The sequence below is a fragment of the Phalacrocorax carbo genome, chromosome 1 (assembly GCF_963921805.1).
Source record: "Phalacrocorax carbo chromosome 1, bPhaCar2.1, whole genome shotgun sequence".
NCBI classification, from domain to species: domain Eukaryota; kingdom Metazoa; phylum Chordata; class Aves; order Suliformes; family Phalacrocoracidae; genus Phalacrocorax; species Phalacrocorax carbo.
In genome coordinates this window covers 183953305-183967678 of record NC_087513.1, presented here as the reverse complement: position 1 = coordinate 183967678, position 14374 = coordinate 183953305, and positions in this window count along the sequence as shown.

The window sequence follows — 14374 nt, the reverse complement described above, 5'->3', positions numbered from 1 at the left end:
CTCATATAATAAAAACACTGACAGTGTTTAAACCTGCTTTCCGTAGCCTAGTTTAAAAACTAAGTTTTATTGCAGCAGTTCTCCCATGATGAGGCTGAAAGGTGCAGCCCTCGCTCCTGCGAGTCCTTTAATAAAGTTTAATAAAGTTCCCATTTACAAGCATCTCTTGTGCCATTATCCAGCATGCAGTACACGAGACAAAAGCCTTCAGAGCCAGCACCTCACCCTTTATTAAAAACATCGTTAGGGTTCCGTTTGGGGCTCCTTTGAAGGTCAGTGTGTTTTAATGACCATCCTCGTTTCCAATGCCAAAAAAACAAGCAGGGGCTGCATGAAGCCAGGACAGAGCCATGGACAGCTCGAGGGAGAAAGCAGTTCCAAGTTTCAAGCTGAGACATCATCAAGAAAGCAGACAGGGATGTAGGACGGGGCCTCAATTCCCCAAAAACATGCATTTGCACCAGACAGAAAGTAACAGGCTTCTGCAGTTGTCTCATGTGTGTTTGGGCTCAGTTCAACCATCTTTCATTAGGTGACACCTTTGGGGAGTTTCATCCAGCTTAAGTTGCCCGTAATTTGCCCTTCCTGGTGTTGGGGTATAACCATGGAGGGGTTTCAGCCGGGTTCTGCACTAACCCTGTCAGTGCCTGTTGCTTCCTCAGCTGCATTTTTGAGCCAAACAGCTCAAACAGAGCACTAACATGCTGTTTTCAGGAGGGGTGGACAACCTACAGGTGGGTGCCCTGTTGCATCAGCTGCCACCATCTCCAATGCAAAACCCACTGGCAATAGTGACAAGGGCATTGGAGACCAAGCCATACCGCCTAAGAGAAAGAACTGGGCATGTCTTTATCCCTCCTGAGACAACACAGAAACATACTACTCTTTAGGGGGCTTAAATAATTTGCTCTTCCAAATTTTACTTGTAGACCTGTTCTCTAACCTACCACATGCCTCCTTAGAAGACCATTGCCCCGCTGAGCCAGGTGGGTTGAAGGACTCAGATGTCTCTTGGCCCTCACTCAAGCTCATTGCTATTTCCTCTTCGTCCCGAGTTAACAACACAAGCAAATCTGGGAGTCGTGCTCAAAGAACACCAGCTGCTGCGTAATGGTGTACGAACAAAGAAAACCCATGTTCCCAGGCCTGGCATCTCCCAGCAGAACAGCCTTCTCTTTGTGGCTTCAAAGAGCCGAGTGCTATTTATGGCTCTTCAGTTACTATTCTCCAGCAATTTAATGTTCATTGAAAAACAACTTTCTAATTTTGAAATGCCACACAAAAAACACAGACGGGGTGGATTTGTCAGCTGCTCCTGCCTGTAAAAAACAGGAAAAAAACCAGTAATTTTACCAGCAAGTCTTCCATCAGTGGACCATTCCTCCCTCTTCCCCAGCACAGATCTCTCCCCCACCAAAGACCTTTTTCAGGCTCTACCTTTGCAGGTGGATGAGTACCTCACCTCTGGCAAAGCACTTCTGCAAGGGCAACGGTCGCACTGGGAAGAAATGCACAGGGCAGGACTCACAGAAGGTCATTTTACATTCCCAGGCTTGGAAGGAGCTGTGAAGCCTCACTGACAGCGGGGGTTAAGGTTTTTCAAGACAAGATCAGCAGAGCTGTTGCACTCTTGGGTTGTCCCAGCTCGCCATGGCTCTGCTTACCCGTACTTCTGGCCATACTTTGCTGTGCGCTGAGAAGGTATTTGTTTATGCCTGTACGATATACGGGCTTGTACAACACCATCTCTGAAACCACCAGTCCCCGCATACACAGTGGTACAATACAAAAGATGGAAAATGGCATGTTTGTGTCCCTTTGCGTTGGACAAGGTCATTACAAAACGAAGGTGTGGCTTGCCCTTATTTACTGAATCCATCTGGGGGAGTGTCTGAGATAACAGCGCAGGTCCTGACCTGCTGGGAAGCTTGCGAGGGACGTTGGTTTGTATTGATGGTGAATGCAAGAAGGGGCTGCATGTGATTTGCAGCATAGATTCACAGCACGGTTTGGGCTGGAAGGGGCCTTAAAAATCGTCTAGTTCCAACCCCTTGCCATGGGCAGGGACACCTTCCACTCGACCTCATCCAACCTGGCCTTGAACGCTTACAGAGACGGGGCATCCACAGCTTCTCTGGGCAACCTGTTCCAGTGTCTCAGCACCCTCATAGTAAAGAGTTTCTTCCTTATATCTAATCTAAAGCATACGAGGCCAAAACCGGTGTCTCTTTGGGGTATATTTGAGGGGAAGGAAGGTGAGAACTGGCTTGTAGTGCTGTGAAAGAGCTACAAAAGGGCTACAAAATTGGTGGAAATACCCGTGTGACTGTCACTGCTCACCATGCACATATGTAGCTGTCATTGCTCATCACGGACCTACATAGCTACCACAACATCTGCTCAAGAGGCCTAAGATGAAATTAAAGACTTTATTTGAAGTTTTGATGTCCAGAAGGACTTGTTGACCAGTTCCTTAAATCTCAGGTGAGAAGAGAGCAAATTGAAAAGTTCCTACCTGATTTAACAGAAGTTCATAAAGAAACCTCTCTAGAGAGTGAATATCTACTCGCCAACAAAGACTGTGGCACACAAAGCACCTGGCAAAGCCATAGCCACCATGCTTAACCCCGATAATAACTGAAGCAGCACTGGTTTTATTCCCCGTCTGAGCTCCGGCTTATTGATTTTGGACCTCTTAGTTTTTATTCAGAGATCATGAAAGTCTGTTTGGAGGCCACATTAGGTGAAATTTCCCTCTTCTTTTTACGAGAAATTTCCAACCTTTCTCATTGCAGGGAGAGTATTAAAAGTATGACACAAGTCAAGCAAAGGATTACAGTGCCATAAGGCACTGTAAAAGAATAATAATTTCTGACGTCTTCTCTGAAATCAGGTTTGAGACAGTTTGGAGCCTCACTGATGTGTTTTGAATACTTTTCATAGCTTTAGCCTCCTAAAATGTTCATGTCTAAGGAAGGCAGACAAAAACATAGATGACTGTTTGACCTGAGCGAATCAGAGACACTGTCCTGATAGAAAACATGATTTTTGGCTAAGTATGTGTGTCCTCAGTGGTTTGCTATTTGACCTTTCTTATCAAACAGCACTTCAGTGGTAGGACTGGGGACTATTCCCCGGCAATATTTTGAGTCACTTTGTCATTATTAAATATTTTAATATCCTTTTAAAATTCCCTCCAGGCTTCATATTATCCACCATGATGTATTTGCTCCTGCTTAGCTGGGCATGTCCTCAAAGTCTCCTGCTTGCATGAGTCTCATTTACCACTGAGGGGCAAGCCTTGGACCACCACTTTCTAAGTCTTTCTAAGTCCAAAAGTCTTACAAAATCAGTACAAACTGGTTCCAGCTGGGGCATTTCACAGCTGGCCTACTGGGAAGGTCTGAAGAGCTTTTTTTCCCCCCTTTATGATGCCTCAAAGTCCAAGGCAGCTGATGAGGGGGGCTGAAGAAGGTGCATTTTTGGCCTTCTGTTCACAAATGGGGAAGAGGAGAAGCTTGAGGCCAACTCTGCTGGCAGCTTCATGTTTCCAAGGCCAGAGCATCATTTGTATTGGACTTAGCAGACTTAAGGCAATATCAGCTTTCACCAGGGATAATCTGGGACCTTGGTGTAGAAGAACAAGCATTTGGCATCCAAGGCTAGCATGTTATTCAGGCAGGAGCAGGGCTCCTTGCAGCCCGAGCGTCAGAAGATAGAAATGAGGGGACATACTCGGCACAAAAAGCTCAGCAAAGGCAGCAAGGTATGCCATAAATTAATGTACTAGACTATCCAGAAAGACACAAATAGATGATGTGTAATTACTTAAAGTCACACAAGTATGCAGAAACAGGGGTAGCAAAATAAGTTACCGGTGTGGATCACCTGTATGAGGTACAACGGAGATGACCAGGTTCTCCGTTAGCTGGAGTCCCCTTCATGTACTCTTAGCACTGTAATTAATGACATTTTCCTCCTTCTGCAGGATTTTCCACATTTCCAGAAATCCTTCCAGAGCAGGATATATAATTTAGTCTTGTCTCACCAGCACTGCCCCACTGCATCAACACAACAGCCACGGGTCCCAGTCTGGGGCTCTCTGCAGCCTGGCTCAGGTCAGGGGCAGCTCTGGACCAAGGGCTCACTGAAAGCAGAGAGCATGATGAGCCACATCACCCCTCGCCAAGCTCTAACCTCTCAGACAGGGACAAGGAGCACCACCACAGCCCCACAATGCTGTCGCTCGGCCAACAAGCAGGGATTGATAATCACCCTCAACCTGGGGCCAAGGACTGCCAGGGATCCCCCTTTCCACCACCCCAGGCATTTTCCAATGCCCATGTCAGAACACCAACAAAATACAAGGATAGAAGTAGCTGCAGTGACCATGCCACAGGTTTTTTTTGCTGCCTGACAGTATCAAAATTTTTGTATTCAAATCTAAGCCACATATGCAAATGATGGAGCAACGAGCTGAACTGATCTCCTGCCATTTGCTTGGCCCTTAGGGCTTCAGCAGCAACAGAGCTCAGTCACACATCCTCCCCCCGCCCCCCGCCATGGACAGAGAGAAGAAATTGAGCTTTTCATCTTCTTCCATACCTCAGTTTGTTCCTAACTGAGGCTAAACCTTCACAGGAAGCAGCAGCATTGCCTGAAAGGAAGGGGACATAGCTCTTCCCCTGTGAAAATGTGCTGCTGAGCTCACTTGGATTTTAGGTTGTAAAGTCACAGCCAGTGACTGCTGCTTCTCCTGTGGCTCTGCTTCATTTAAAAGCAACTTCAGATGTTTAAACATTTATCATTTAAACTGTTTGCAGTAGGATTAGCTCTTACCCCACTGTAGTTTCAGATGGGGTTATTTAAAAAAGGGGGGGGGGGGGGAAAGAAGAGAGAAAAATACTCCTACCATGGCCCCACACTCATCTGACACCTGCAGATCCCTGGCAAGGGGGAAGAACTGAGGGGCTGTCTCACTCCTCCCGAGATATAGCCCAGCTGCAGACCCAGGTGACTACCATTTCCCTTGCAAAACCAGCACAGCCCTCTGTGGGGCTGCTGGGCACACTGAATAAGCCAACAAACCAAGCAGAAAACTAACCCCACCAAAGCAAAGCACAGCCTGGGGGTACCATGTGCAAGGGTCATCACCAGTTTCCCACCCAAGGCTCGGGAGGGGACACCTGGGGGTGGAGAGAGGGGAGGCACCCTTTGGGCTGCAGCACGCTGTTACACCAGGTCTGGGGGGAGGGATGTGAAACCACTGCAACCGTGAGGGCCCACCGTTCCTTTGGGAAGTCAAGAGGATGCTGCATTTCAGAGGTGAACTATTTTGTTCTTGCTGTTTTCCAGAGCATCCCCGAGCTTCCTAAGGAGGCTGTTCAACCCGAACATCTCAGCCCTGGTGGGGCTGTTCTGCCCGAGCACGCTCCCCTTTCTCAGTGGGCTGCATAAAGCAACAGCTAGATTTTTCAACCTCTTTTATTCGCGCTGTTGCGTGCTGCAGCTGTCTCTTTGATGGATGCAGCCGTTCAGCGTGAGGCAACAAGAGACTAAGACATGCTGTACACTAATTTAATGTGGGGGTTTTTTTCCAAAACAAAGCCTTATGTTTGTGAACCTCTAAGACAAAATACTGTTATTTTACAGCTGCTATTCTCATGCAAAGTCAATCTGAAGCTAAATCTTATGTTTCTATCGCAGAAGTTTATCTCAGTGGGCACCATTAATGTTTGTTAGTAAAAGTGGACTGGAAAGACATCCAGCCAAGCCATGGTGCCCACGTCCAGGGTGAGAAGGTATCAGTTCCCTGGCTGTCATTCAGTGCTAAGTCTCCACTTTTTTACAAGGAAAAGAAATGGCTGCACATACCGATTTTTCTGTCACCATTAGTGACACTTTATGGGAGTGAAACAGTATCTTTTAAGCACCGATCTCTAATTTTTTCATACAAACTTCTGCATTGAAATACCTAACTTTTGAAAGCCCAGTGATCATGGGGCATCTTTGAGCACCAAGGAGACCCTTGCCTTTGCACAACAGTGGACACCTCGGAAGGCACCCTTGGGGGGCAGAGGTGGGAAAGGTGCTTCGCTGGGGAGCAGAGAGGTGTTTGGGAATGGGATTGAGTTTAGGTGCTGACCCTGGGCTAGCACATCCCTCCAGCAAGGTCCTGCGTCTCAGAGCCTAAAACCAGCTCATTGCTCTGCTTGTAGGCAGCTGCGGCTCCTTGTCTCAAGTGTCGTCTCCCCCTGCCTGGTTCTGGCATCTACATCTTGAAGAAACAGAAGTTTTTGTCAGCAAGAGCAGCAACGCAGCCAGTAATTTAAAAACCGTGGAAGAATTCCACACCCTGGAGGACTTTTATGATCGGCTGCTGCCAATATTCGGTCACAGAGACAGGCCCCCACCTCGGCTCCTGGCTGCAGACTTGTGTCCTTGACCAGCCACAGACTACAAGCTTGGAGCAGAAATACTGGAGGAAATCCTAGGGTGTACATTAAGCACAGAAAATCGGCATAAATGCTAACGACGATGCCTTTTAACCTTCGTCTGACATGTGAACTCAATCCAAAATGGAGAACTTGGATGTTGCCTGTAGGGGACTGAGGAGCAACGTGGCCCACACATGGTGCCTGGGAGCGGACTTTTGCCCAGGATATTGAAATCTGCTTCTCAAAGTCAGCACATTTTTTGGGGTGAAAGAAACCCAATAAAGGCTAGGAAGTGAATCACAGCGGGGGGCTGCACCCAAAAAGGGAGGAGGCACATCAGTGAGTCACCTCCTTCTGGAATAAGGATGCTTATTTGCAAGGTGTCTTTATTTCAAGCACAGTCAGTCACTCCTGAGTCATGTCAATGCAACACTACACGGCCAACCAGGCAGAGAAAAATTTTCACGCAGCCTCTCCCAAGCAGAGCTGGGGTGTGCCAGCATCCCTCTGTGGCCCCGGTCCCTTTTGGAGAGCCCTTCCTCCTCTCTGAATCCTAAAACCCAAGAGTGGACAGGGAAGAGGTGGAAAGGGGAGTTCAAACTCCAGTTCAAAGAGTTTGGACTCCAGGCTGGAGTTCAAACTGGAGCAGCTCAGCTCCCCAGGAGGGATGCGGTCGCCCCCCACTCCCCCTGCAGTGAGTCAGGGGCCTGGAGGACACCCAAACTGCACCACCCCGGCTCTTGCACAGCTGTTGAGGCCAATCCCTCCGGCCGCAAGAGAGCCTGCCAGCCTCAATTCCTATTAGTGAGAGTAATTCGTCACGGGGAGTGCGAGGCGGGGAGCACAGGAGGCAGGAGAGGAGAAGATGGATGTGGGGGGAGAAAGTGGAATGAGGATGTCTCCCAAGAAAGCCAGAAATGCACCTACACATACTACATAAATAAATACTACTTTTCTGTCCCTAATTTTGACATACATGAAAACAGACCCTTTCGCTGTGCCTGCTGATCGATCGAGGGGGGATCTCAGCGCCTGCAAGGGGTGTCTCTGGGGCGGGGGGAAGACATTCCTCATGGACCCCCTTCACATCAGGATGGAGGTAAGGAGAGAGATGCAGACATCCAGCCACTGCCCCTTCCCACACCCCTGCGGACCCAAGAGCCAAAAAGCCCCAGATATTGGCCAACTTTAGCACCCCCAAGGAAAAGGCAGGATTCCTCCTGATGCACACCTCAGAGCCCTCCATTTCCTTTCCCTGAAGCATCTTGTAGCCCTCAAGGTTGCAAGCTTACTAAAAAACCATAGATGGGAGGGGCTGTTTCTGCATGGTTTATAAAGAGAGAATACCTGTGTGCATGTAGGAGAAGAAACCATCTGCTCAAGCTTATTTGCCCAGGAAAAGGACCCATGTGAAGCCTATTATTTCAAACCACCATAATTTCCTTAAAATTACTAGGGACTTGGGTCGATTTGACTTGCAGACGGGGACCTCCAGGAGAGACTCTCACATGGAGTTAGGCGTAGTTGCTCAGGGTCTTTCAAACATAACATCAGCCAGTAACTTCAGGCACAACGCTAGCACTAAGTCACATCAGCTTCTTGTCCGGGTCACTGAGGTTTCACAGTCTGGAGTCAGCAGCTTTCTCAGCTCTGGTTAAAGCAAGTAGGGAGCTACATAGGAAAAAATGGTCTGAAGCCAAGCCTTTAAAAGCTGAAGTGACTGTGGTTTGCACATAATCCACTGCTAAAGTAGGTCTTGACTTTTATTGAGCTGGCTCTCCGGTGCACATTCCTGCATCGGCTGCTTCTAATTGCATCAGGCGGGAGCGTTGCACTACAACTTGTCCACAGCTTGGACTGCGGCTTGGTTTCCAAAGGACCGAGCTGACAAGCCAGGTAGATTCAATCTTGCCATGCAGCAACAGCCTTATGTCAATATTTGGGTGTTGTTTGGGCAAGCTTCTGTTAAAAGCAGTTTATTTTTCCCAATGCTTTGGCCAGGAACTAAATACGCTAGAAGGGCCAAGACACAAGACCCATCCATCAGCTTCTTTCCTCTGGATGAGTGACAAGTGACAATATTATTAACACTATAATCCATCTAGCCAGCATATCTGAACGTGATTCAGGACCCATTTCTGCCAGCCCTCCTTTGATGGTACCCAAGCCAGAGGGCATGAGGCTTTTAGTGGGTTTTCATTCTACCAGTCTGACCATTTCCTGAACTTCCCTTTACCTACAGCTACACGGAGGAGGAATGGTGTACTTCAGCTGGTAGAGTTTGGGTTAATCTTCCTTTAAACCAAGAAGTTAAGCCCCAGAAGGGCTGGACACTGTACCCAACAACTTCAGCAAAACTTAGAACTCATTAGGGATGCTTGCCTGAATCTGCAGGAGGCTTGACATAGCAGTGGATCGCTGTAGGGTCCCAAAGCAAAGGCGTCTCTGCTCTCTTTGGGCATAACCAAGCATCCTGAGGTCTTTTCTTCACACAGCCCAAAAGAGGATGAGATCACCCAGGTGGAAGAGGCAAGGTCCCATGGGGACTGCAAACAGAAGCAGCAGAGAAACACTGACCTGATGAACATGTATACACACACACCCCCATATATACTTTTTTTTCCTACTTCTCCTCTGGTATCATGAAATTAGATGAAGGCATCAAACTGGGCTCTGCATAAAGGCTAGCAAATCACTCACCACATGAACTGGGGCCGTCTGGAGATGTTACATCTTTTTTCCATTAGGAACAAGAGACTGTTGTAATTCTGGCACTGAGATGAGCTGAGGGCATCAGTTTTCACGCAAATCCCTATGATATCAGCCCGATTATGGGGAAAATAAAAGTTCAACAACACAGCAGTTGGAGAAAAGCCAAAGAATAGGCAAAATGAGAGGCTGAGCCCTTGTCTGAGCACAGCTCAGAGAGGTCAGTTTTCCTGCCTTCTCCCCTTAGGATGCTCAGTTTGCAACCACACATCGCTACCATATAGCAGTGTTCCTTCTTGATAAAAAGTGTACGTTTGCAAGGCTGGCAGGTCTGTCATCTTGCCATTTGGCTCTCACAAAAGCCAGGAAAAATTAATATTTATCTTGAAAGTATTTATTACAAGAGGCAAGATACAATGAAACTGGGTTGGCTTTGGGAAATGGTCTGTAAACTGTAGAGGAAACCATCTGAAATTGTATCAGTGATTTAACAGACACATATTGCAAATGCATTTTTACCTACAGATATAAAGCAGGAATTATACTTTTGGGAGCCCAGTTTCCAGTCTGGTAGCATGGTACTGCATGCAAAGGCAAAGCAGCTCGCGTAGCTCTAGCTCTGGAAGCTCTTCACCAAAATCTGTTGTATGGCAGAAGCTGGGAAAGCAAACCACCACAGCCTGGCACCCTTGAAATCCCACCTGCCCCTTCCCTGCTTCTGCAGCTTCACCTCTGCTACTGAGCTCTCATTTTAAGGGCCATCACTGTCATGTTTCAGGCCAAGCTTTTATATGCGCATGTATATATATATATATAGACGCGTATAGATGCATGCCAAACCCCAAAAGGAAAGGCTTTCCTTCAGGAACTGGATCAATTCAGAGTCTGTTTCTCATTTTGAATATCGTCATCACCACACCAACTGCTGGTGGAAAGAAAGAAGAAGCCTGAGAAATAAGAACTGCCTGAAAATTTTTTGTCAAAAGCTAGATGAGTCTTTACAGTGAAAAAGTTTGAAATGGAGGCACTCTGAAAGTGAAAACTCCTGCATTAAAAAACAGCTCAAGAAAGGCTTCCAGAAATAGTTGAGTGTTTTTATTCTCCCTCCCCTCCATTTCATGGGGTGCTAATGATGGCATGTCACAGCACAGAAGCTCAGCTGTCCTATTGCATTTTGAGTATCGGCCAGTACTCAGCACCAATTTAAAACACCTTTTTTTTTTTTATTAATGTCAGGCTTTTGTTACACGGTAGCCAAGAGACATTTCGAAACAAAGATGTTATTCAAAATGCATAGGGAAGTCTGCCTCTTCAGCTTGGTAATGTAAAATTTATTTTTAGGCTAAAAGAAGTCAGTATTTTGAAAGGTCACTGGGAAAGCACAATTGGCAGATGCTGAGGTTAGCTGAATGACTCCTTCTTATTTAGCCACCCAGCCGTGAGGACTAGGGAAGAGTGGCAGATGGCCCAGCCATCACTGGGAAAAAAAGCTTGTTTTAGTCTTAAACACAAGCCCATAGACTCCAGAAATTAAATGTGAGCCATTGTGGATGTGTCATCTTGAAGAAATACTAAAACGGATCTGATATTTTGAATATTTAAATATTTTCCAGTCAAGACCGCCCGCTATTTTGGTGTATGTTCCCTTCCCCTCCATCCCCATCCCCATCCCTGATAAGGTTAGGGCCCATCCTCTCAAGTTGAGCCATTTAATCACAAAGACAAGGAAAAAAAAACCCAACAACAGACAGCAAATTCCAATAATTTCAATAATTTGGTGTCAATTGTAGAAATCTCTGTGGAAGAAAATCCTCCCAAAGATGCAGACTGAGCTGCTGATACTGCCAGATAACTTTTTTTTCCTAAGGGGTAAGGAAAGTTTACAAAATCAGTTCCTACATCCCCACACCCTCAGACTCATCACAGTCCTATTCCCACGCCGAACCATGGGCGATGCTTTGATATTCACCTTCAGGCTGGAGGGATGGCAGCATTTTAGCACAAGCGTTTCACAGAGATACCCACTCTGAGATCTGTGGGGAAATGTGATTTTGTGGCGCTTCAGCAAGGCATTTCACTCGAGGGCAAAGCAGAACTGAATGTGCTGCTAAACGCAGATGCCAAACAGAGATTATGTGACACTTCACTCTAGAAAACAGAGAGAAGGTAGCATTAGTGCTGCCAACAATGACTTGACATTGATGAAGTTCCAGAATCGGCTTTTTCTAAGAAGTTACCTATTCTAGTAAGATGAGGCCAACTGCATTCCTGTGAAAGTGAAATATCTGAGGGCGTTGATATATTTAAACATAATTTTCTGGTCTCATCCTCCTCTAGCAATGCTGGTGACCAGCTGTGGCTGAAGATGGTCTTTGCTGGAGCTGACAGAATGCCTCCTCAGCAGCCAGGCTTGCAGGTGAGCTTTGGGACACAACTGAAGAAGAACAACATTGGCCAGCATTTCTCAAAGATGACCCACAATTAACAGTTATCAAGAGCTGGAAAGACCCGTCAAGTCAAAGAACCCACCCAGGCATCTGCCAGTATGGGACCGTAGGGACTCTGGCCTTGTGGACATGGCAACAGTGAAAAACCTCCATGGCAGAACAGCTCGAAGACCTCGGAGCCCCCCCAAGGCAGCGCAGCACGTGCCTGCTACACACCAAGCGCCGGGCAGTGAGGAAGGATGCAAGAGCGTTCTTGGGAGGGTTTGCCAGCACCAGCAGAGCCCTCAACTGCAGCTACCAGGAAGACCAGGAAATATAGAAAGGCTATGACAAGAGATGAATTTGAAAGCACCCATGACTGATGTTTAAACTGACATGCAGCAGGCCAAAACGGTACCAGAAAATGATACCAGCACTGACAGCAATAAAATGTAAACAGACAGAATTCAGGGTATGTATGGATCAGCTTATACCTGTCAGTGTACATTCAAAATAAACATAAGGGAAAATATTCAGCCGGCACACGAGAGGTTTTGGTGAGTATTAAACAAAATGGAGATGGTACTTTAACCTGTGAAAACCAGCAAAATTGTGACCCATGGCCCCAGGCAGCTCTGTGAAAAGCCAAAAACATTAGGCTAACGCGAGGCAAAAACATTCCTTCTCCAAGGTGCAACAGACACGTTCTACATGCAAGGACAAACTCAGCAAGCAGCACAAGAAGGTGGCTGAGAGGTTGCGACCGTGCCACCATGCCTGAAGAGAACTCATCACAAGGACTCTCTGTAACCAGTTTTGCTCTCGTTAATTTTGACGCAGGTGTGACTTGAAAAGCTGCCAAGAAGCTGTGCGTACTTCCCACGCGGACAAGCTGCTTTAGAAAGCAGATGAACTTCCAGGAGAGAGACTGGAAACCGGAGACAACTTGTCAGCTCAGCTGCTGGACAATCCTGGGCAACCATGCCACGGACCAGCCTTTGGATGAAGTGACCGCAGTCACTTCATAGAGGAGTCACTCACAGAGAAGTAATAGAGGCGTCAGCATAACTACACTCACGATATGAAGCCAGGGATATGCATCATCAAAACAATACTTTTCAGCCCAACTACCAAGTTCTGCTACCCAGAAACCTAAAAGCTGATGGGATTCTCAACATCGGTCAAAGGTAAATCACCAGCAAATACAATTTAATTTACACATAGATGTAAAAACGTTAACAAGGTGGAGTGGCTGCTGGATGTATCTTTCCATAGCACACATTCTCTGATGGCAAAACCTTTCATTTTTATCAAGTGCATTAAACAAAGCATGCACGACTGGGTATGCCAAGATTTCCTTCCTCTAACACAAGAGCCAAGTGTAAAACTAAACCTTTTCTCGTCAGCATGAAAGAACATGAATTAAAAACCCTGCAGTTAAAACGCCCCGCAAATCAGACAGGGGAAACAGAAAACTACATGAGCCAGGAGAAAAAGTGTGAAATAGGATCTCAGAAAACCCTTATACATAAAGCCCCTTTCTTATTTTATTGCTTTTCAGTGCTCGATGCTGCTCCAGCACAGGCAAGGCACGTGCAAGGCCGCAGCTCAGCCAGACGTGCTGGTGGGGGGCAGGGGCAGGGCCACCCCACAGCCCCATTTGGCCACCGAGGAGGGGTGCGATGAGGGAGCTGCCATCCCTCGTTACACAGCGAGGCACCAACGCCGCTGGGGAAGACCAGAGTCCGGGAAACAAGAGTCTAAAAGCTTGTTACGTAGGCACAGTATTTACTCCTACGCTTTTCCTATGGCTGTACAACTCAGGGGGATAGGGCCAGTGAGGATACAGGAGATTTACAATCCTGGAGAGACGAGCAGGGTCCCATTAGCTTGGCTCTGGCTCTGCCTGCTTTCTACCTCTGAGGCCACAAGAAAGGGGCTCACGTCTCTCGCAGCGCTTTCCCACAGAAGACCGTGTGAACATTGAGCCATGGAAAGGGGATGAAAAGGAGGCTGCAGCCTCTGACTGTCTCTCTCTCCTTTCATCCTGCCTTTCCACACTGGGACCAGCTGCCGGGCAGGTTGCGCTGCACATCTTTTGGCCAGATTTGAGAAGGGGGCACTGGAGGGAGGGGTTTGGCTAGGTGCAACAGAAAGCAGAGGGAAGAGAAGAGCTCATGGGGAGCATTTCACATAAAGAGGCACCTTGCACAGTTGGTGAAGGTGTGAAGAACTACGTGGTCCCTGGCGAAGTGTGTTACTGAAACCACCAAGTAAGGATACTAATGCTTTTTGAACAAGTTTCTGGAAAGCACGGAACTCTGTAACTTTCCCCCCTGCAATCAGCGGGGCTGGAGCTGCCCAATAACAAGCTCAGATAAAACCACCAAGTTGCTTTTCTTAATTTTGTTCAACGGAGGCTCAGGAATACCAGAGACACTTGCTAGGGCAAGGCATTTCCTATGAGATTATTTAAAGCTGCAGAAGTGCTGCAAGCAAGAGGCCCTAGTCCTAAATTCAGGATTAGCGCAGGCTTCGGACGACTGACACCACAGCTGTCCTTTGGCCAAGCCATTGGGCGAGTGCCAAACTTTCACCATCTCCCTCTAAGTTAGGGTTGCTGCATGTTAGAGAAATCTGCCTTGAGCTATAAAGTGGTATTTATTAGAGCGTGCCAAAGAGCTTTGAGAGAGATGTGTAGCTCCTAATGTGTAATAAACTACTGTTGTATCAGCAGCACGTTGTACCAGCTGTCAACAAAATAAATTATCATCTGGGATGCTATTTGGAGACTGAGAGCTG